The sequence below is a fragment of the Zalophus californianus genome, chromosome 4, assembly GCF_009762305.2.
Source record: "Zalophus californianus isolate mZalCal1 chromosome 4, mZalCal1.pri.v2, whole genome shotgun sequence".
Lineage (NCBI taxonomy): Eukaryota > Metazoa > Chordata > Mammalia > Carnivora > Otariidae > Zalophus > Zalophus californianus.
In genome coordinates this window covers 133,284,716-133,309,059 of record NC_045598.1, presented here as the reverse complement: position 1 = coordinate 133,309,059, position 24,344 = coordinate 133,284,716, and positions in this window count along the sequence as shown.

Below are 24,344 nucleotides of genomic sequence, written 5' to 3'. Positions count from 1 at the left end.
AACAACTAACAATATGAAATGTTGTTGCTATGGAACTCCTAGAACTCCTGCATTACCAGTGGAATAGGAAATGGTACAGCTACTTTGGAAAACAGTTTGGCAGTGTCTTACCCACCACACCTTACATATACACCCTACATACATCATACAACCCAGAAATTTCACTAAGTTTTTACACCAGAGAGATGAAAACAATGTTTGCAAAAATACTTCTGTTATAATGTCCATTGCAACATTATTCAAAATAGCCAACAACTGGGAATAAAAACCTCTAATTTCCATTAACTGATAAATGTATAAACAGAATTGGAATATTATCCCCCACTGACAATGAACAACTACTAATAAACACAACACAAATGAGCCTCAACATTATGCTAAGTAAAAAACGTCAAATGCAAAAGACTACATTTTCACTTCATTTATGTGAATTTCCAGAAAAGGCTAACTATAGTGAAGAAAAGATGGCTTGAAAGCAGTGATGAAAATTTTCTGTATCTTGATTGTGGTAGTAGTTATACAAGTGTACATAACTGCAAAAGTTCATCAGCCTGTACACATAATAGGTGAATCTTCTTTTGTGTAAATTACATCAATAAATCTGGGAGAAGGTAACTTCACTAATCAAATATAAAACAATATAGTCTTCTATAGAAATATTTTGAAAATCAAATACATAAAACTAAGGTATTTCTTATATAATCAGTGTCTACTAATAAACTGTGTTCACAGGGGAAAGACTAAGATCAATACATCTTGGGTTTATACCCCACCAATTTCATTTAGAAAAAAATCTGTAATCCATTTAATTCTTAAATCCCACTACTAAAACCTCAGGACTGTTTTTAAAAAATATTTTTAAATATAACAATCACAAAAAATGCAATTTCACACCAAAGGAAATGACAAAAAATGTACAAGATGTCCTTTCTATAAAATGTCCAGACCATACTCAAAGCCCCATAAAGTGGTTCAAGAAAACCTACATCAGTATCTTAGAATATACATGAGAATTTTCATTTCTTACCTCTTTAAAAAAAATCAGTATTATCTTTTAAGTTATCAAATGCAAGCTAAATTATGAACATATCCACCCAATAGCTGGAAGGATCCTGATATTGAGCACTGTTGATTTCTAGGACTTCATTATGACATTTTACTGATGGTAGTAATATTTGAGAGACTTCTTAATGATGTATGATCTTATCACAAAGCTTTTATTCTCTCTCCAGCAGCATGCATGGATGCCAGGAGACTACAAAATGTCTTTTTGGTTCTCCCACAGGTAACTCATATTTATCATGTTCTAAAGCAAACCCCTTATCTCTTCACTATCACTACCCTATATCTGCTCTTTATAATTGACACCACTATCCACTCAGTTGCCCAAACCAGAAAACTGAGCATCATTCTCAACAATACCTCCTCGTTCAGTCCTTCTATCCAAGCAAACACTAGGGCAGATTGTACCTCCTATCTCTTAAAACTGTCTTTTCTCTACTTCCCTATTCCTATCACCATCACTTCTTGCCTAGATTACTATTTTGGCATTCTAAGTGATCTTTCTGCCTCCACTCCCTTCTCACTGATTCACTCTTCACAGTGTAGCCGGAGTAATTATGCAAAGACTTAACTACAAGCATCTTGCTTCCTTCAGGAAGTCATCCCTGAATGCCCATGTTTCAGTGAGTTGCCTTCTGTGCACCTAGGGTATTCTGTAGTTCCTTGATCATGGTACTAATCACACTTCATTTTATGGACTGCTTATTTGTATCTCCTGCTAGACTGAATTATATAGGGACAAAAACTCTGCCGTTCTTAATAACTTTTGCAGCCCTAGTGACTTGCAAAGTTTTGTACTGATAGTAGGCACACATTAAATATTGAATCAGTGAATGAACAGATGAATAATTTCTAACAGAGCCATTGAATAAACAGATTAGGAAGCAGTAAAATTAGAACCTACCCCACAGGAACATGATTTAAGATGTGTAACATGTTCAGGATTAAAATGAAGCCTTTCTTAGGCAGATCAGATGGAGAACATTGACCTTATAATGGCCTAGCTTGGTACCATAGACTAATTTGGAAGAGACATACCTGGACATTGAGCAGTAGCAATGGGTCTGATTAATGAAACATGGCCCCAGTCATTCTGGATAACTTGGCCACCAGTAAGCCCAACTGGTCTTCAAGTGCCAAGCCGTTATCTTTTATCTGGTTCACAAGTGTCAGCACTGGGGCATCTACCAGTGAGCTCTCACAATATTCCAGATAGGCTTAGGTCTCATTAGGAAGGATTTAATCATCTATGAACTTGGTACTACTTCCTTGCCTGGAATTTACTTTATTTACTGCGATCCTATTTCTCCCCGACTTTGGAACTGAGGTTTTAACTCTATTTTTGTATCTTATGTGGGAATCCATCTACATTTTCCACCCCATAGTATGTTTCTCCTTACTTAGCAAAGCAATGTAAAGATGTCTTGAAAATGTAAGTCTAGATGCTACTGGAAAAAAAAAAAAACTTTGCATAGATAACTATACAGACTAGTACTAGTATATTACTTCTATAAACAGAGCATCCAAAATGAAGGTATTAGACTCAGACAGTTTTTCCACAGGGTACCTGTGTTTCAGAAAAGACGAAAAAAAAAAAGTCACTCTCTCTCCTTCCAAAAAAGTGCAATGGGATGTATGGAAGAAAAAAATGAAAGAATACTGAAAAGAGATATTTTGTCTGATTATGAGGGCCTTTCACATTTCCTACTAGTGAGTTAAGATTTCATTGACTAGACAAAATATAATTAGGAACATTTATCCAGGAAAATGGCAGCAGATTAACTCAAATCTTAGGAGGATGTTAAGCACTGTGTATATAAAACTAAGGAGGAAGCCTACCATAAAGCCGGTTCCAGAATTATTCAGTTTTGGGGATAAAAAAACTGTTCTAATGAAGTGCCCTTTCTCAAAAAAAATTGTTTTTAAGAGGAATTATTTTACCTTATTTTCTGTTTTTGTTGACTAAAAGAAGCCATTTAAAATGATGGAGATTAGTGAATCCCATTTCCCTAAGCTTATAACATCAGTTGCTTAATACTACAAAGGAAGAAATGGGAATTTAAGAGAATTGTTCATATAAGGGCAACTTTGTCACATCATTATCCTCAGCTTATTAGATTTATCAGGATCATATTAAATACACATTGATACTTAGAATATTTTGGTATTTCTTTCTCTACCTGGTGAAGGACACCTTTTGGGACTGAAGTCATTTTGTCAACAAGCTGAGAGGGAAGGCTGAAAAATAAAACCGTGGGAGCTCCAAAATATCTTGGGACTTCTGTAAACACTAGCAAATAACATTCATATGTTCTTATATTTTAACTCTGCCCTAGAGTTGATTATTCTTTTTTTTTAATTGTTATGTTAGTCACCATACAGTACATCATTAGTTTTTGATGTAGTGTTCCATGATTCAGTGTTTGCGTATAACACCCAGTGCTCCATGCAGAACATTCCCTCCTTAAGACCCATCACTGGGCTAACTCATCCCCCCAGTCTGTTTTTAAAAGGATGGAGATGAACAGGCTCATATACCTTGATGCAGAATTATTTATGAACAAATATATTACATTGGCTTGGATTATAGAGCAGAACATGCAATGTTCCCTAACTTTTGTAATTGTAATTGAAAATTGAGCCATAATCTGTCCTTATGCTTTCATAAGCAGTCATAATAGAAGTAATATTCAAGAAGCAAAAATACTAAAGTAAATTCTGTACTTCATCAGAGAGAAAAAGTTAATATAACAAGATAAAAATGATCTTTTATCTTTAACCAAAACAAATGGAACAGTAACTGGATATTTCAGTTCAAAGTAATCAATCAACCAATGATGGCTTGAAAATGGTTTTGCTTTTATTGCCGCAGCAGGTCATTCTGACAGCCTTGAACTCACCAGATAATTACACAACTCCTCATGTTGTGTACATGCATCCAGGATAAATGTGAAGGCTTTGTAGGCACTCAATAAAGAAAATGAAATCTCCAAAGAAATGGCATTTAGAGTATAAAATCCTTCTTCCCTCTGACAGGATAATAGGAGGTGTTTTTATTTTTAATAATTCATGAGTGTAAATGTATTAGCAATTTCTTAAACAGACTATCTTCATTATAAACACAACTTTAAAATGACCACACATACTCTTTGCATCTCGTTTATACTTAACATCAATAAAAAGGACCCATTTTAATGCTGTTGGCCACTAAAAAATCTGTGACCTAAGCAAAATTACAACTCACTCCAAGAACAGGATGGCTCTGCTCTAAGTCTTTTGGCAAAGTCCAGGATTTTAATGACCTTAAACAAGCAGGGCGGGCAGTCACATTGCCTGAGAACTCCAGAGCTTTTGCACAGTTTATTCTTGTTGAAGCAAGCTAAGGCAAAAGCTTTGGCAGCAATCTTGACATGGGGGCAAAGTGTTTCAAGTGGTTATTTTTCTGCATGTAACTCTTTACGGCTGGGTTAAAAAAAGGAGGATGTTTATAGAGCACTTTGGGATATTGTCAGATCTCTTTCCCTGGGTATAGTACAAAGGAAGGAGTCCTCAGCTGGCATTTTTGTACCTAAGTCCTTATAAGAACATGAATAGAAAGTGCATGCTTGTTGGGGGTAGGTTATAACTTCCGGAAAACTGATTAATCTTTTTTCTTGGAGTCCTTCAGAAGTTAGAAGTGGGGACAGGGAGAGAATCACTGCCTACCTGTCATCCCCACTGTGAGAAGGTCCATGTTCCAAAAGAGAATAATCACTTTAAACATCTTTGGTTTTCAAACTGTGGATTAAAGAACCAAGAGTAAGATGGTATATAAATGATCAAATAAAAATAAGCTAATGACATTAAGAAAGCCATCTGCAACATCAGAAACCATGGTGGGACTTGAGGCAAGGAAAACCCACCATTTCAAGGTGCCCATTGAAAGTGTTACTGGAAGGAGGGAATAGCAGTATATGATACTTCCCAATGCCATCCTCCCTGCAGACTAGTACAACAGATATAAATGCCAGGATCAGCTCTTCAATTTCACAGGAGGGAATCCTGGTGAAAATTTGTTTATTTAAAGTACTAAAGGAATAACTATGCCACAACACAACCTAGAATTCATCAAAAATATTGAGACTTCCAATAGAAACATAATTAAAATTTTTTCAACAGATGAAGAAAGATGAAAGAAAACATGCAATAACTTTTTAATGGCTGTTTTTTACATATCAATGAGCTAAATATTGAAGATAAAACCATTCACAGAAATATAATTCCTGCCTTCTCAGAACTCTAGGGACTATATCAGCATGGCTGTTGTAAAAATTCTGTGAAGACTAATAAAACTGTATGTGACTAGTTGCGCAACTCTGATTAATTTCAGCAAACATCCTCATTCAAGGTAAAGTTGCTGTCCTCTGGGATCTTTCCAGATTATTAGAGATCTATGCCCAAATAGGAAAGGTAACCGGTTAAAAAGAACACATAAGGTACATAAAATTACAGATATACGTCAAAATGAGAATGTATCTCCAATGGGAAGATGATTTTTATGAAGATTCTACTTTAACAGAGTCTTGGAAGATAGATGGAATTTTGTGGAAGAACAGAGAATAGAAGCATGGGGTGGAAGTCAGAGAAAACTCTTTTAACCGATCAAGGTCAACGGTAACAGATAGAATCCTCAAGAGCAGACCCTTTTCAGATGTTTCAGGGCCGCTCAAACTTGAGTCATAGAAATGCTTTTCCCTTCTTTTGTCTTTTAATGCATCATTCTCTTCCAACTTTCCTCTTAACCACTGGTGACTCATTCTCCTATTACTGCTCCTCCACCCCACCTTTGTTCATGTCCTAATGTTGCTCTTCTTCAGAAGTCCATTCTTAGCTCTTCAGTCTTCTCACCCCACATATTCTCCCAAAGCAAACTCAGTTTCCATGACTTTCTTTTCTATCCATATACTAATGACTCCCAGATCTATAACTTTAAAACCAAGTCTCCCCCACTGAACTCCAAACATATATTCCTTATTCTATATCTTTATATGGATATTTCAAATTCATTCAAGCACATGACCAAATGGGAATTTTTCTTTCTCTGTCAAGGACTGTGCTGCTTCTCTGGTGTTCCCCATCTTAATAAATAGCTTCTGGCCAAACCTGCAATCTTGGTGTCATCACTGACTTCTTTGTTTCTTGTATCCCCATTACCCTCAGGAAATACTCAAATGTGAAATTATTTACTTCTCTCCATTTCCACTTGCCCCCATTTTCATCTAAAGCACCATTATATTTCACCTGAGCAGTTTTAAGAGCTGGCTCCCCAACTCTAGTTTCATACCTTTTAAGTCCTCCTCTGTCCTGCAGCCGGGAAGATAATATTAAAATCTAAAGTTGTTCATGTCATTCCCTGCTTAAAACCCTTGAATGGCTTTTCCATTATATTTAGCATGCTTATGTTCATTAACACAGCATTTAAAGCTTTCTGCAACTGGCCCCTGCCTAGCTCTCATTTCTCACCATTTCCCCCCTTTCATACTCTAAGATCAAGCATGCCAAATTTCCATCGGTTTTTTGAAGACTGTACTTTCTCGCTAGTCCATGATGCTCCACTTTGTATATGCTGTTCTCTCTATCCCTCCCCCATTCCCACCATACATCTTCTGGTTAATTTATTTCTTCAGGTCTCAGCTGAAACATCACTTTCACAGGAACCTCTATTCACAGTGCAATTATAATCCCTGTAATTACATTTTTTGGTAATGCTCTTCACAATTTCTTGCATTTATTGTAAATGTCCGTTATCCCCAAATATAAGTTTCTTTAAGTCAGTTCATAGGTCTACCTTGTTCAAAACTATATCCTCAGAATCAAGTGCATATTCTGGCACAAAGTAGTAGGAATTCCATGCATTTATTGTTCAATGAATAAAGGATACTCTAGTTTTATGGTAAGAGCCTTGGGGGAAATACAGAGCTATGCTAGAAAGGTAGGTTGGAAACAAATTGTAAAGAGCCTTTAATGCCATATTAAAAATGTAGATCTTATCTAGAAATATGGGGACCCATTCACACAACATCCAAATTCTAATGAGGCAAGAAAATGTGGCAGATTTGAAGCAGCCTGCCTAGAAGAATCTAGAAAAGCTGATGCAGATGTTAAAAAGTGATACTCATGAAAGTTCTTTAGAGTGCTATTTATATTTCCCTCAGACTCCAAGTTATAAAGTTAAAACCTGGCTTAAGGACAAAAATTTCCTGTTAAAATTGGCTGCTTCTTCCAAAAATAAAATTGATTTTTGAGCAAGTAAAGTGACCATTTTGACCAGGACCATTTGTGTATGTATGCTCGTGTGTGAGCATTGTGTGTCTTAATTTTTAGGCCCCATCTCCTAGCCTATAAAATAGTTTTGTTTGCATATGTGTACTATAAGAACTAAGTTAAGCTTGCTCCCTTTCCAGTCTTTTCAATGTGTACCCTAACTCCTAGCCACATGGTTCTGTGGAGTCCCATGAATTTCCGACACCTATTCTTTCTGTCAAGAATATCTTCCATGCTTGCTACTATCCTTCATGTCTTCCTAGACCTCATTTGAGTCTCCTGTGAAAACTTCCTGAACTTTTACTCTTCACAAAATGAATCCCTCTCTCCTTTCTGTTCTCAACGAAATATGTGTACCACTATGTTAAAATTGCTTTATATTTGCTTATCGTGTGCCCAGTGCCCCCATTATATTGAGTTACTTTAGTCAGAGAATCCAAGAGAGACTTTATTCAACTGTGATTCCCCCAAACAGCACACTTGTGAGCTTGTTAAAGATGTAGACATTCGAGGGGCACCTCAGTGGCTCAGTCGTTAAGCGTCTGCCTTTGGTTCAGGTCATGATCCCTGCTCGGCAGGAAGCCTGCTTCTCCCTCTCCCACTCCCCCTGCTTGTGTTCCTGCTCTCGCTCTCTCTCCGTCAAATAAATAAATACAATCTTTAAAAAGTAGACATTCAGGCCCCAATCCGTACCACAAAATCTATGGTATAACGTATCCCCAGTTTATTTTTAATCACAATAAGGTTTGAAAATTATCTAGTATGGTTAACACTTAAAAGTACCCAATGCAGGCTTGCTTGATAGATGGATTAGGCATAGAAAATCTGGGAGGGACATTTGATGCACTCATATCAGTGTACAGATATGGTTTGGGAATTTATCTTGGCACACAGTAGATAACCTGGACAATGTATTAAATTTACAGAGCACAAAACATCACTCAAAGCCATAAAATGTTGAAAGACATTGACGTATACCTGGAGTTTTTGGCGGAGAATGTTATTTTGCAAATTGAAGATCTTTTTAAAAATCACTATAGCTTGACATATTTTGGATTAGAACTATTTCACTGTGTTCAAATATTTTTTTTTCTTTCCTCCATATTTTCTTCCTCTCCTTCCTGCATAAATTTATGTATGGAACTTAGTTAACTCAGAATGTCAGCTGGTAAAACTGTCTTCAGAGAAGTATGTAAAAGTATACTACATTCAAGGACGGGAATTCGCAGGATTGGTGGATTATGAGGCACCACACAGTCTGAAGCACATCAAGAGCTATAACTCTAGCAGGGCTTGGAACAAGGTAAGGACTACAGAAAGGTAAAATAGAGAACCTGTGAACTTTCCAGATTCTTCCTCTAGAAGAAATAAAATGAAATTACTCCAATTATTTTCAGTTACCATGGCCAAGAGAGACTTTCTAAATTCCGAAATGGTGTTTCACCCCTCATGAATATCAAAAGGCACTGAGATAGAGGCAACTGAGGACATCTCAAAGGACAAGACATGAACAAGCAAGGGGGGCTGACACAGAGATAAGGAAAGAAATGATGAGTTTGTTTTCTCTTTCTGTGAAAGTTTTAATTCCCACATTTCCATTACTTAATGTGTCATTATTTTACTTTTCAGCAGTTGGCAAACTCAGAGCATTCCAACATTTATTTTAAAATTGGTAGTCAACACACATCAGATTTTTATATTGCCTCAAAGGAAAATTCTCAAAAGAAATCTAAAGCTTTACTGTAAATTTACCTTGGGAAGTTGATCCTAAAGTTTTAGACATCAGTGTATACTCCTGACCAAAGGTTTAACTCCAAAGGTTATGATGACGCAGACTGATAAATCTAGCTACATAATCCAGACAAAAATTATGTGTCAACACTGATGGGTAACCCTTTTCATTGCCTGTTAAATAAACGTCAAATCCCAAACTGGCATTGAAGGTCCTTATAATAATATGACCCCAGTTTGAATTTGGATGTTCAATCTTTATTTCCACCCTGCTGCTACACTCTACACAAAGTAGAACAAATTGTGTTTCTGTATGCATAATTTATGGCCTTTGTGATTTTGCTTAAAGCTCTTTTCACTTGGGATTCCCTTTGTTCCCATATTTCTGGATCCAAAACCTCTATCATGTGCTTATGACCCGGGGCAAATGACACTTCCACTGACCCTCCAAAGATCCCCAAAAGCTGGAAATGTACTCTTTCAAACCTCATACTCTGTAAGCTTTACCTCCTATTTATGTCCATGTTGAAAGCAACTGGAAAGTTTCTTGATAGTGGTAAAGCATGCCATCTTGGTGTTCCTGTTTGTAACTGATATAGTGATTTCTATTATATAGAATGATTGTTAAGTATTCGGTCAAATGATAAGACGACTATAACCTTTCGTTATTGTTCTCCCTTATACTCAAATTTCCATTTTTATCCTATTTCTTCTAAAATTCCTTAAGTCATTATCACTGCAACTTCCTCCCATAGAATTCTGAGGGGAAACTGGGCTAATGCATGGCATAATTTCCTTCCTTTGAATAAAACTCGATTATATTCCTGGTCCAATGCCAATACCTGAAACGTAGTTGGCCTTTAATAAATATTTGAATGAATCCATCAATTGTCCTGTCAAAGCAATGTCTAGAATGATTGGCATAAAATTATGAAGCCACTCTGGGATTTTGTGGCCATTTCTGCTTTGTGGCATAGCCATTGTCTCCAGATGATACCAAATGTTCCTTTTATTTCCCTCCAGCTTTGAGATATAATTGACAGAAAACATTGTGTAAGTTTAAGGTACACAATGTGATGACTTGATAAGCATTTATATTGATGAAATGATTACCAAAATAAGGTTAGCTAACACATCCATCACTTCACATAACTATTTTCTCTGAAGAACAGTTAAAACTTACTCTTAGATACCTTCAAGTACCTAATATAGTATTTTAACTATATTGACCATGCTATATATTAGATCCTCTGAACTTTTTCATTTTGTAACTGGAAATCTGTAGCCTTTAACCAACATCTTCCCACTTCCCCTAGCCCCCAGTAACCACAGTTCTGTTTTTTAGTTTGTACATATAAGTGAGATAATACAGTATTTGTCTTTCTCTGTCTGATTTATTTTACTGAGCATAATACCCTCAAGATGCAGCTGTGTTGTTGCAAATGGCAAGATTTCCTTTTTATGGTTGAAAAATATTTCATCCGGTGTGTATGCATGTGTTTTTCCATTTATTTGTCAATGGACTCTTATGTTTCCTTTTGTTGGCCATTCACAATGCCATAATGAACATAGGACGACAGATACCTTTTTAAGATTGTAATTTTGTTTCCTTCAGATAAATACCCAGAACTGGAATTGCTGGATCATATGGTAGTTCTATTTTTAATTTTTTGAGGGAACTCTATACTCTATAGTCTCCATAGTGACTATACCCATTTGGATGCCCACTAACAATGTACAAGGACTCCCATTTCCCCATATCCTCACCAACACTTGTTCTTGTCTTTTTGATAATTGCCTTTCTAACAGGTGTGGGGTGATATTCTAGTTTTGATTTGCAATTCCCTAATGATTAGTGATCTTGAGCATCTTTTCAGGCACCTGTTGTCCATTTGCATATCCTGTTTGGAAAAAACATTCAGTTCTTGTGTCATTTTTTAAATTGAACTGTTTGGGGTTTTTTTGCTACTGAGTTGTATGAGCTCTTTATATATTTTGGATATTAACCCCTTTTCAGAAATGTGACTTAACAAATATTTTCTTGCATTTTGTAGAGTGTCTTTTCTTTTTCTTTTTGTTACTTTTACTGTACAGAAGTTTTTAATATAGTCCAATTTATTAACTTTTGTTGCTTGTGTTTAGTGCCCTATCCATAAAATGATAAGGATGATGTCTTGTTGCCAAGACATGTTAAAACGCTTTTTCCCCATATTTTCTTCTAGGGTATCTATGAATTCAGGCTTTATGTTTAAAGTTTTAATACATTTTGTTCTTGTAAAATTAAGGATCCAGCTTTATTCTTCATGTGCCTCCAGCTTTGTTCTTCATTCTGAAGATTGCCTTGGCTGTTTGGGGTCTTTTGCTTTTCCACAAAAATTAGGATTCCTTTTATATTTCTGTGGAAAATGCCATTGGATTTTTTATAGGGATTGCATTGAATATATAACTGACTCTAGTATGGGCATTTTAACTCTCCAGGTTCATGGACGTGGATATCTTCCTATTTCTGTCTTTGATGTCTTTCATAAATATCTTGTAGTTTTCAGTATACAAATTTTTCCCCTCCTCAGTTAAATTTATACCTAAGTATTTTATTGTTTTGTTTTCTTTATTTCTTTTTCAGATAGTTCATTGTTAGTGTATAGAAATGCTACTTTTTCATGTTATTTTCTATCCTACAACTTTATTGAATTCATTTATTCTTACTATTTTTCTTTTTTAAATTTTTTTATTATGTTAATCACCATACACTACATCATTAGTTTTGGATGTAGTGTTCCATGATTCATTGTTTGTGCATAACACCGAGTGCTCCACGCAGAACATACCCACTTTAATACCCATCACCAGGCTAACACATGCTTCCACACCCCTCCCCTCTAGAACCCTATTTCTCAAGTCCATCATCTCTCATGGTTCGTCTCCCCCTCCGATTTACCCCCCTTCACTCTTCCCCTTCTGTTATCTTCTTTTTTTTCCTTAACATATATTGCATTGTTTCAAAGGTACAGATCTGTGATTCAACAGTCTTCCACAATTCACAGCACTCACCATAGCACATACCCTCCCCAATGTCTATCACCTAGCCACCCCATCCCTCCCACCCCACCCCCACTCCAGCAACCCTCAGTTTGTTTCCTGAGATTAAGAATTCCTCATATCAGTGAGGTCATATGATACATGTCTTTCTCTGATTGACAAATTTCACTCAGCATAACACCCTCCAGTTCCAACCACATTGTTGCAAATGGCAAGATCTCATTCCTTTTGATGGCTGCATAATATTCCACTGTGTATATATACCACTTCTTCTTTATCCATTCATCTGTTGATGGACATCTTGGCTCTTTCCACAGTTTGGCTATTGTGCACATTGCTGCTATAAACATCTGGGTGCATGTACCCTTCAGATCCCTACATCTGTGTCTTTGTGGTGAATACCCAGTAGTGCAATGGCTGTATCGTATGGTAGCTCTATTTTCAACTTTTTGAGGAACCTCCATACTGTTTTCCAGAGTGGTTACACCAGCTTGCATTCCCACCAACAGTGTAGGAGGGTTCCCCTTTCTCCACATCCCCACCAACATCTGTCATTTCCTGACTTGTTAATTTTAGCCATTCTGACTGGTGTGAGGTGGTATCTCATTGAGGTTTTGATTTGGATTTCCCTGATGCCGAGCGATGTGGAGCACTTTTTCATGTGTCTGTTGGCCATTTGGATGTCTTCTTTGGAAAAATGTCTGTTCATGTCTTCTGCCCATTTCTTGATTGGATTAGTTGTTCTTTGGGTGTTGAGTTAGATAAGTTCTTTATAGATTTTGGATACTAGCCCTTTATCTGATATGTCATTTGCAAATATTTTCTCCCATTCTGTCGGTTGTCTTTTGGTTTTGTGGACTGTTTCTTTTGCTGTGCAAAAGCTTTTTATCGTCATGAAGTCCCAAGAGTTCATTTTTGCCCTTGCTTCCCTTGCCTTTGGCGATGTTTCTAAGAAGAAGTTACTGCGGCTGAGGTTGAAGAGGTTGTTGCCTGTGTTCTCTGATAGGATTTTGATGTACTCCTATCTCACATTTAGGTCTTTCAACCATTTGGAGTCTATTTTTGTGTGTGGTGTAAGAAAATGGTCCAGTTTCATTCTTCTGCATGTGGTGTCCAATTTTCCCACCACCATTTGTTGAAGAGACTGTCTTTTTTCCATTGGACATTCTTTCCTGCTTTGTCAAAGATGAGTTGACCATAGAGTTGAGGGTCCATTTCTGGGCTCTCTATTCTGTTCCATGGATCTATGTGTCTGTTTTTGTGCCAGTACCATACTGTCTTGATGCTGACAGCTTTGTAATAGAGCTGGAAGTCCGGAATTGTGATCCCACCAGTTTTTTCTTTTTCAACATTCCTCTGGCTATTCGGGGTCTCTTCTGGTTCCATACAAATTTTAGGATTATTTGTTCCATTTCTTTGAAAAAAGTGGATGGTATATTGATGGGGATTGCATTGAATGAGTAGATTGCTCTAGGTAACATTGACATCGTCACAATGTTTGTTCTTCCAATCCATGAGCATGGAACGTTTTCCATTTCTTTGTGTCTTCTTCAATTTCTTTCATGAGTATTTTATAGTTTTCTGAGTATAGATCCTTTGTCTCTTTGGTTAGATTTATTCCTAGGTATCTTATGGTTTTGGGTGCAATTGTAAATGGGATCGACTCCTTAATTTTTCTCTCTTCTGTCTTGTTGTTGGTGTGTAGGCATGCCACTGATTTCTGTGCATGGATTTTCTATCCTCCCACTTTACTGAATTCCTGTATGACTTCTAGCAGTTTTGGGGTGGAGTCTTTTGGGTTTTCCACATAAAGTATCATATAATTTGCAAAGAGTGAGAGTTTGACTTTCACTTTGCCGATTTGGATGCCTTTGATTTCTTTTTGTTGTCCGATTGCTGTGGCTAGGAATTCTAATACTATGTTGAATAGCACTGGTGATAGTAGACATCCCTGCCGCATTCCTGACCTTAGGGGGAAAGCTCTCAGTTTTTCCCCATTGAGAATGATATTCGCTGTAGGTTTTCCATAGATGGCTTTTATGATATTGAGGTATGTACCCTCTATCCCTATACTCTGAAGAGTTTTGATCCAGAAAGGATGCTGTACTTTGTCAAATGCTTTTTCTGCATCTATTGAGAGGATCATATGATTCTTGTTATTTCTTTTGTTAATGTATCACGTTGACTGCTTTGCGGATGTTGTACCAACCTTGCAGCCCAAGGATAAATCCCACTTGGTCATGGTGAATAATCCTTTTAATGTACTGTTGGATCCTATTGGCTAGTATTTTGGTGAGAATTTTTGCATCCATGTTCATCAAGGATATTGGTCTGTAATTCTCCTTTTTGATGGGGTCTTTTTCTGGTTTTGGGATCAAGGTAATGGTGGCCTCATAAAACGAGTTTGGAAGTTTTCCTTCCATTTCTATTTTTTGGAACAGTTTCAGAAGAATAGGTATTCATTCTTCTTTAAATGTTTGGTAGAATTCCCCTGGGAAGCCATCTGGCTCTGGGCTTTTGTTTGTTGGAAGATTTTTGATGAGTGCTTCAGTTTCCTTAGTGGTTATAGGTCTGTTCAGGTTTTCTATTTCTTCCTCGTTCAATTTTGGTAGTTGATACATCTCTAGGAATGCATCCGTTTCTTCCAGGTTATCTAATTTGCTGGCATAGAGTTGCTCATAATATGTTTTTATAATTGTTTGTATGTCTTTGGTGTTGGTTGTGATCTTTCCTCTTTCTTTCATGATTTTGTTGATTTGGGTCATTTTTCTTTTTGATAAGTCTGGCCAGGGGTTTATCAGTCTTGTTAATTCTTTCAAAGAACCAGCTCCTAGTTTTGTTGATCTGTTCTACTGTTCTTTTGGTGTCTATTTCATTGATTTCTGCAATGATCTTTATTATTTCTCTTCTCCTGCTGGGTTGAGGTTTTATTTGCTGTTCTTTCTCCAGCTCCATTAGGTGTAGGGTTAGGTTGTGTATTTGAGACCTTTCTTGTTTCTTGAGAAAGGCTTGTATTGCTATATACTTTCCTCTCAAGACTGCCTTTGCTGCATCCCAAAGATTTTGAACAGTTGTGTTTTCATTTTCATTGGTTTCCATGAATTTTTTTAATTCTTCTTTAATTTCCTGGTTGATCCATTCATTCTTTAGTAGGATGCTCTTTAGCCTCCATGTATTTAAGTTCTTTCTGACTTTCCTGTTGTGATTGAGTTCTAGTTTCAAAGCACTGTGGTCTGAAAATGTGCAGGGAATAATCCCAATCTTTTGGTACCGGTTAGACCTGATTTGTGACCTAGGATGTGATCTATTCTGGAGAATGTTCCATGGGCACTAGAGAAGAATGTGTATTCCGTTGCTTTGGGATGGAATGTTCTGAATATCTCTGTGAAGTCCATTTGGTCCAGGGTGTCATTTAAAGTCTTTATTTCCTTGTTGATCTTTTGCTTAGATCTGTCCATTTCAGTCAGGGGGGTGTTAAAGTCCCCCACCATTATTGTCAATGTGTTTCTTTGCTTTTGTTATTAAGTGCCTTATATAATTGGCTGCTCCCAGGTTAGGGGCATAGATATTCACAGTTGTTAGATCTTCTTGTTGGATAGACACTTTAAGTAGGATATAGTGTCCTTCCTCATCTCTTATTACAGCCTTTGTTTAAAATCTAATTTTTCTGATATAAAGATTGACACCCCAGCTTTCTTTTGGTGTCCATTAGCATGGTAAATGGTTTTCCACCCTCTCACTTTCAATCTGGGGGTGTCTTTGGGTCTAAAATGAGTCTCTTGCTGACAGCATATCGATGGGTCTTGTTTTTTAATCCAATCTGATAGCCTGTGTCTTTTGATTGGGGCATTTAGCCCATTTACATTCAGGGTAACTATTGAAAGATATGAATTTAGTGCCATTGTATTGCCTGTAAGGTGACTGTTACTGTATATTGTCTGTGTTCCTTTCTGGTCTATGCTGCTTTTAGGCTCTCTCTTTGCTTAGAGGACCCCTTTCAATATTTCTTGGAGGGCTGGTTTCGTGTTTGCAAATTCCTTTAGTTTTTGTTTGTCCTGGAAGCTTTTTTATCTCTCCTTCTATTTTCAATGACAGCCTAGCTGGATATAGTATTCTTGGCTGCATATTTTTCTCATTTAATGTTCTGAAGATATCATGCCAGTCCTTTCTGGCCTGCCAGGTCTCTGTGGATCAGTCTGTTGCCAATCTAATGTTTCTACCATTATAGGTTACATATCTCTTCTCCCAAGGTGCTTTCAAGATTTTCTCTTCGTCTCTGAGACTCGTAAGTTTTACTATTAGATGTTGGGGTTTTGACCTATTTTTATTGATTTTGAGAGGAGTTCTCTGTGCCTCCTGGATTTTGATGCCTGTTTCCTTCTCCACATTAGGGAAGTTCTCTGCTATAATTTGCTCCAATATGCCTTCTGCCCCTCTCTTTCTTCTTCTTCTGGGATCCCAATTATTCGAATGTTTTGTCTTATCGTATCACTTATCTCTTGAATTCTGCCCTCATGATCCAGTCGTTGTTTATCTCTCTTTTTCTCAGCTTCTTTATTTCCCATCATTTGGTCTTCTGTATCGCTGATTCTTCTGCCTCATTTATCCTAGCAGTTAGTGCCTCCATTTTTGATTGTACCTCATTAATAGCCTTTTGATTTCGACTTGGTTAGATTTTAGTTCTTTTATTTCTCCAGAAAGGGTTTCTCTAATAACTTCCATGCCTTTTTCAAGCCCAGCTAGTATCTTTAAAATCATGATTCTGAACTCTAGGTCCGACATCGCACTAATGTCCATATTGAGTAGGTCCCTGGCAGATGGTACTACCTCTTGTTTTTTGTTGAGGTGATTTTTTTCGTCTTGTCATTTTGTCCAGAGGAGAATAGATGAATGAGAGAACAAAATGCTAACAGGTTAACAACGTCCCCAGAAAATATACTCTAAGCAAATCAGAAAAGACCTGAAACCAGGGGAAAAGAAAGGGAAAGAAAGAAAAAAGAGGAAGAAAAAAAAAAAAACAAACAAAAACAGAACAAAACAAAATATGATCGAATATGATCAAATATGATCAGGCTGGTGCATAGATCAGTGCCACACACTAGATTTTGGGTGTATTTTGGTCTGTTAGAAGAAAGTGCCTCCTAAAATTTTAAAGAAAGACTTATATATGTACAAAATAAGGGTTGGTACGATGAAGGGATGGAATATGACTGTAAAAATGAAAATTATAAAAAATTTTAAAAAGAATTGATCAGAAGGTGTTTGAAAAAAAGGATTAAAAAAAGAAAGAAAAAGAAGGGGAGAGAATGTGATCAGGCAGGAGACTGGAAAAAAAGCCATACACTAGAGATTTAGGGTATATTTTGATCTGTTAGAAGAAACTGTATCTCAAAATTTTAAAGAGAGAACAACTTATATATATATATATATATATATATATATATATATATATATGCCAAAAACAAAAATAACTACTATGAGGGGATAGAATATGACTCTAAAAATGAAAAATAAAAATGTTTTTTTAAAAAGGATTGATAAGATGTTGGTTGGAAAAGAAAAAGAAAAATTCAAAAGTTAAAAAAATTAACTTTGAAAGACTAATGAATTATGGTAAAAAAGCCATGAATTCTATGTGCAGTATTCCCCTAGCGCTGGAGCTCTCCTGTTCTCATTGATCAGTAAACTTGGTCTTGGCTGGCTGTTCCTGCTGATCTTCTGGGGGAGGGGCCTGTTGCCATGGTTCCCAAATGTCTTTGCCTGTGGCAGAATTGCTCGCCCTTGCCGGGTCCGGGCTAGTAATCAGCTCAGGTTTGCTCTCGGGAGCTTTTGTTCCCTTCAAGCTTTCCATACAGCATTGGATGATGACAATGAAAATGGCGGCCTCCCAATCTCCACCCTGGAGGAGCCGAGAACTCGGGGCCCCGCTCCTCAGTGTGCCTCCAGAGAAAAGCAGTCAGTCACTCCCGTCTTCCCGGTCTCCAGCCACACTCCACGCTCACCCGGCCTGTGACCGAGCATTTCTATCTCTGGCTCCCCACCCCGTGTGGAGTCTCCAAACCCAGCAGATCCCTGCGGTGCGCTTCTGCGCCGCTCCTCCCGGGGGAGGAAGGGGAGTCTTCCTGGCTCTGCCACTTGTTGGGTCCCTGCTGGAGGAGCAGTGGCCCAACTGTTTCGTTGATCACAGTTTATGGCAACCCCAAGCTGAGAGCCCGCGCCTCGGCTCCGTCTCTGCAGCCGGCTTCCCTGCTCCGATACCTGGGAGCTCTGCTGCACTCAGGCACCCCCGGTCTTTCTGTGACCCCGAGGGTCCTGAGACCACACTGTCCCGCGAGGGTTCCACCCCCCGCTTAGCCACTGGAGTGATGTCCCTCAGAGCCGACTTCCAAAAGTTCGGATTTTGTGCTCTGCGGCTCTATCACATGCCAGAAGCGGCCGACGGAGGCCCCCTCCCCCACCGTCTATCCTCCCAAATATTGCCTCAGATTCACTTCTCTGCACGTCCTACCTTCCAGAAAGTGGTCGCTTTTCTGTTCAGAGAGTTGTTGCTATTCTTTTCTTCGAGCTCCTGTTGAGTTTGTAGGTGTTCAGAATGGTTTGATCCCTCTCCAGCTGAATTCCTGAGACCAGACGAAATCCAGGTCTCCTACTCCTCCGCCATCTTGCTCCACCCCTGAATTCATTTATTCTAACAGTTATTTGGGGGGAAAGTCTTTAGAGTTTTCCATATAAGATCATGTCATCTGCAGATAGAGACAATTTTACTTCTTTCTTTCCAATTTGATGCATTTCACTTTTTTCTTCTGGCATTAATGTCCTAATAACTAGGACTTCTCATAGTATGTTGAGTGATGAGAGTGGGCAACCTGATTTTGGAGAAAAAGATTTTCACTTTTCACCATTGAGTATGAGGCTAACTGTGGGTTTGTCATATGCAGTCTTTATCATGTTGAGGAATGTTCTTTCTATACTTAATTTGTTAAGGGCTTTTATCAAAAAAGGGATTGAATTTTGTCAAACCTTTTCCACACCTATTGAGGTGATCGTGTGATTTTTATTCATTTTCCTATTAATGTGGTGAATTACATCAATTTTCTTATGTTGAACATCCTTGCATCTCAGAGATAAATCTCATATGTCATAGTGTGTGATCACTTTAAAATGCTATTGAATTTAGTTAGTATTTTGTTGAATATTTGTATCTATATTGGCATATAGTTTTCTTGTAGTGTCCTCTGGCTGTGGTATCGGTAATGCTGGCCTTGTAAAATGAGTTTGGAAGTATTCCCTACTCTTCTAAATTTTGGAATAATTTAAATACTGACATTGATCATTTTTAAACGTTTGGTAGAATTCACCAGTGAAATCATCTGATCCTGGGATTTTCTATGTTGGAATGTTTTTGATTACTATTTCAATCTCCACAGTTGTTGATCTATTCTGATTTTCTATTTTCATGATTCATTCTTGGTAGGTTGTATGTTCCTAGGAATTTCAATTTCTTCTGTGTTATCTATTTTTGATGGCATACAGTTCATATTATCTTATCCTTTGAATATATGTAGTGTCAGTTTTAATGTCTTCTCTCATAATTTTGAGTTTTTTTTTTCTTGGCTCCTAGCCAAAAGTTTATCAGTTTTGTTTATTCAAAAACCACCTCTGTTCCATTGATATTTTTCTGTTTTTCTAATCTTTATTTTTCTAATTTTCATTATTTTCTTTTTTCTGCTAACTATGCACTTTAGATTCTTTTCTAATTTCTTGAGTTATAAAGTTCTTTATCTTTTCTCTTAATGTAGACATTTGTCACTGTAAACTTGCCTCTTGAAACTGATTTTGCTCCATCCCGTAAGTTTTGGCTGTTACTTTTTCATTTTTTTTCTCAATACTTTATGAATTCTTCTTAGACTCACTAGTTGTTCAGGAACATACTGTATACTTTCCATACACTTATGAATTTTTCCTTTCTCTTGTTATTGATTTCTAGCTTCATACCATTGTTGGAAAAGATACTTGATATGATTTCAATCCTCTTAAATTTGTTAAGGCTTGCTTTGTGGCCCAATATATCTATTCTGGAGAACCATCCAAGTTCCCTTGAGAATAACATGTCTTCTTATGCTGTTGGAGAAAATGTTCTATATTTGTCTTTTAGGTTCATTTGGTTTATAGCATTATTCAAATCCACTGTTTCCTTGTTTTTCTGTCTAGATGGTCTATTCAATGTGAAAGTACGGAGTTAAAATCCCCTACTTTGTATTGTTATGTATTTCTCCACTCAGTTCCATTAGTATTTGCTTTAAATGTATATGTGCACCAATGTTGGGTGAATATGTATTTACAATTGTTATATCCTCAATGAATGGACCTTTTTATCATTGTATAGTGACTTTCTAAGTCTCCTGTGACCAGTTTTAACTGAAAGTATATTTTTTTCTGATTTAAGTATAGTGGCTCCTAGTCTCTCTTAGTTAGCATTTGCATGGAATGTCTTTTTCCATCCCTTCGCTTTGTCTATGTGAGCTAAAGTGAATCAATTGTAGGCAGCATATTGTTGGATTTTGGGTTTGTTTTTGTTTTAAATCCATTTAGCAACTTGGTCTTTTGATGGAAGAATTTAGTCCACTTACATTTAAAGTAATTTTTGACAAGTAACTACATACTACTGTCATTTTGTTAATTGTGTTCTACTGGTTTTTAAATTTCCTTGTTGCTTTCTTCCTTTCCTGCAGCCTTCCTTTGTTACATATTTTTTTATAGTGGTATGCTTTAATTTTTTTATCTTTTATGTCTCTATTATAGGTTTTTTCCCTTATGGTTACCATGAGACTACATAAAACAACAATTTACTTCGACACAACAGACTTTTACCTTCAAATACATATTAAAAACTATACTTCTCTTTCCCCCACATTGTATGCTATTAATGTCCTACTTTACATCTTTTTTAATTAAAATATAATTGGCATACAATATCCTATTAGTTTCAGTTGTATGTCATAGGGATTCAACATTTTTATATATTATAAATGATCCCCATGATAACTCTAGTTACCAACTGTCACCAAAGTTATTACAGTGTTATTAACTATATTTCCTATGCTGCACATTACATCTGCATGACTCATTTATTTTATACCTGGAAAGCTGTACCTCTTAATTCCCTTGACCTATTTTGCCCACCCCAACCCCACTCCTCTCTGTTTTAGTTTTAGTTTGTTTTTTTAGATTCCACATGCAAGTGAAATCATATATTTATTTTTCTTTGACCTATTTTACTTAGCATAATATCTTCTAGTTTCATCAACATTATTGCAAATGACAAGATTTCTTTTTTTTATGGCCAAGTAATAATATTACTGTGTATGAGTGTGTGTGTGCACGCGTGCATGCGCGCACACTTCTTTATCCATTTATCTGTCAGTAGATGCTTAGGTCACTTCTGTATCTTGGCTACTGTAAATAATACTGCAGTGAACATAGGAGTGCATGTTTCTTTGAATTGGTATTTTCATATTCTTCAGATAAATACCGAGAAGTGTAATTCCAAGATTGTATTGCAGTTCATACTGTTTTCCGTAGGGGCTTCATTAATTTACATTCCCACCAACAGCATATGAGGGTTGTTTTTTCTCCACATCCTCACCAAAACTTGTTCTTTGTTGTTTCTATGATAATAGGCAACCTAACATGTGTGAGGTGATATCTAAGCTGTGGTTTTGACTGGTATTAAAATGATCATCTTTTTATGTACCTGTTGGCCATACGTATGTATTAGGAAAAAAAATTCTACTCAGGTCCTCTGCCAATTTTTAAATTGGGTTGTTTTTGGATATTAAGTTGTATAAGTTCTTTATATCCCAATATTTTGGATATTAACCTCTTATCAGATATATCATTTGCAAATATCTTCTCTCATTCTGTAGGTTGCTTTTGTTTTCTTGATGTTTTACTTCACTATGCAAAAACTTTAGTTTGAGGAAATTCTATGTATTTTAGCTGTTACCCTTGCCCTTAGACTGGTCCAAAAAGTATTACTAAAATTGACCAAAGAGCTTACTACCTATATTTGCTTTCAGATCTTTTATGGCTTTAGGCTTTACATTCAAATCTTTAATCCATTTTGATTTTATTTTTGTATGTGATGTAAGAGAGTGGTCCAGTTTCATGTTTTCGCATGTAGCTGACCAGTTTTCCCAGCACCATTTGTTGAAGAGATTTGTTTTACGCAGAAACATTTACTGATAGACTTATGGAGGTTTTTGTGTGATGAATTGTTTTTCTCTTGCTGCTTTCAAAATTCTTTTTGTCTCTGACTTAATATTTTTATTATAATGCATCTTGGGATATCTTTGGGGTTGATCTTAATTGTGGTCTTTTGAACTTTCTGTACCTAAATGTCCATATCTCCCCCAAATTTGGGAAGTTTTCAACTATTTAAGTTTTTCTGCCTCGTTCTTTATGGGATTCTCATGATGTGAACGTTCATTCACTCCATGCTTTTTTTTTTTTTTCCCCCCCTCTATCTCGTTATTTTCAATGTTCTATCTTGGAGTTTGTAGATTATTTCTTCTGCATGATCGTCTTTTGTTAAAGCTCTCTATTGAATCTTGCAGTTCTGTCTTTGTCTTCTTCAGCTCCTGGATTTCTTTTTGGTTCATTTTTATGGTTTTTACTTCTTTATTAAATGTCTTGGTTTATTCATGCATTATTTTCCTGATTTTAGTTACTGTGTTCTCTTGCATTTTATTGAGTTTCTATAAGGTGATTATTTTGAATTCTTTTTAAGGCAAGTATAGATTTCCATTTCCTTGGGATCAGTCACTGGAGCTTTGTTAGATCCCTTTGGTAGTGTCATGATTGCCCGATTCTTCATGAGTCACCTAACCATGCATTGGTTTGTGCATTGGAAGGAGCAGGTGCCTCTTCTGGTATTTACAAACTGATTTTGACAGGTGAGGATCTTCTGCCAATTCCCCAGGCTAATGGTATTAGCTCTGGAATTGCAGTCATGCTGAGTTTGAGCCAGTTTTGAGGCTCACTAGGTCTGCAGTGGGGTATACAATTGATAGGCTTGTTACCAGGGGTTTGGTCAGGTACATGTATCCTGTTTGATCTCTGGGTGGATGGGGCTTCCCCCAGTACCTTGTTAAGTATGGTGGGTGGAGGGACAAAGGTCTGCTTCAGGGTCCATGGTTAGGTCCTCTCTTGGCAGGTCTGTTCACAATGTATGTATCTCCCCCAGATCCCTGGGAGAGCTCCTGCCTGGCCATCGGATGGGTCCCTTGTGGAAAGGACTGGCACTGGACCATACCCAAAAGAGGATGGAACCAACCAAGATTAAAGTTTGCAAATCTGGCTCTAGAGCACAGGTCGGCATGTCTCCTACCAGCTATGTTGGTTTTTGAACTGTACCAGGGTTTCAGAATCTTTTACCTGAATCCCAAATCTTCCACAAAAGAACCTTTATCTATGTATGGATGCCAATTTACTGTTGTTCAGTAGGAATATGAGAGGAGGATGTATTATTTAACCATCTTGCCAATGCCACTTTCCTAAGTGGTCTTAAAAAGTAGATAAATGCAATGTAGATAACATGATGTTTCTTCCTTAAAGATCATGCTATACACCCACTTATGACAGAAGTATAGGTTTGAATAGAATAAACCACACAAGCCTTAAGTAGAATTTAATCCCAATATTAAGCACTGAGTAATTATTATAATTATTGCTATCACTACTTGAAAATAATAGGACTTGAAACAATTTTTGAAGATGAAGATGTATTGAGATTATTTTACAAGAGTTTCAGATTTTATTTTTTTGAAAGAGAGAGAGCACACATGAGCAGGGGAAGGGGCAGAGGGAGAGAATATCCAAGCAGACTCTGGCTGAGCATGGAGCCTGATGCAGGGCTCCATCCCACGAACCTTAGATCATGACCTGAACTGAAACCAAGAGTCAGCTGCTTAACCAACTGAGCCACCCAGGTGCCCCAAGAGTTTCAGATTATTTTTGACAGACTATAAGCAAGAAGATAGGTTATAAACTGTCAAATACCAACAAGTTTCTCTTGCCTATGGCCCAACTATGACTTTGTGCACTGGTGGTGGTATCTAAACTTCTGCCTTGTTTTCTATGCCTAAATGAATATCTTACTGGGTCTTCAAATTCTAGGAATTGCCAGTTCTTGTCTATTCTCCTCTCCA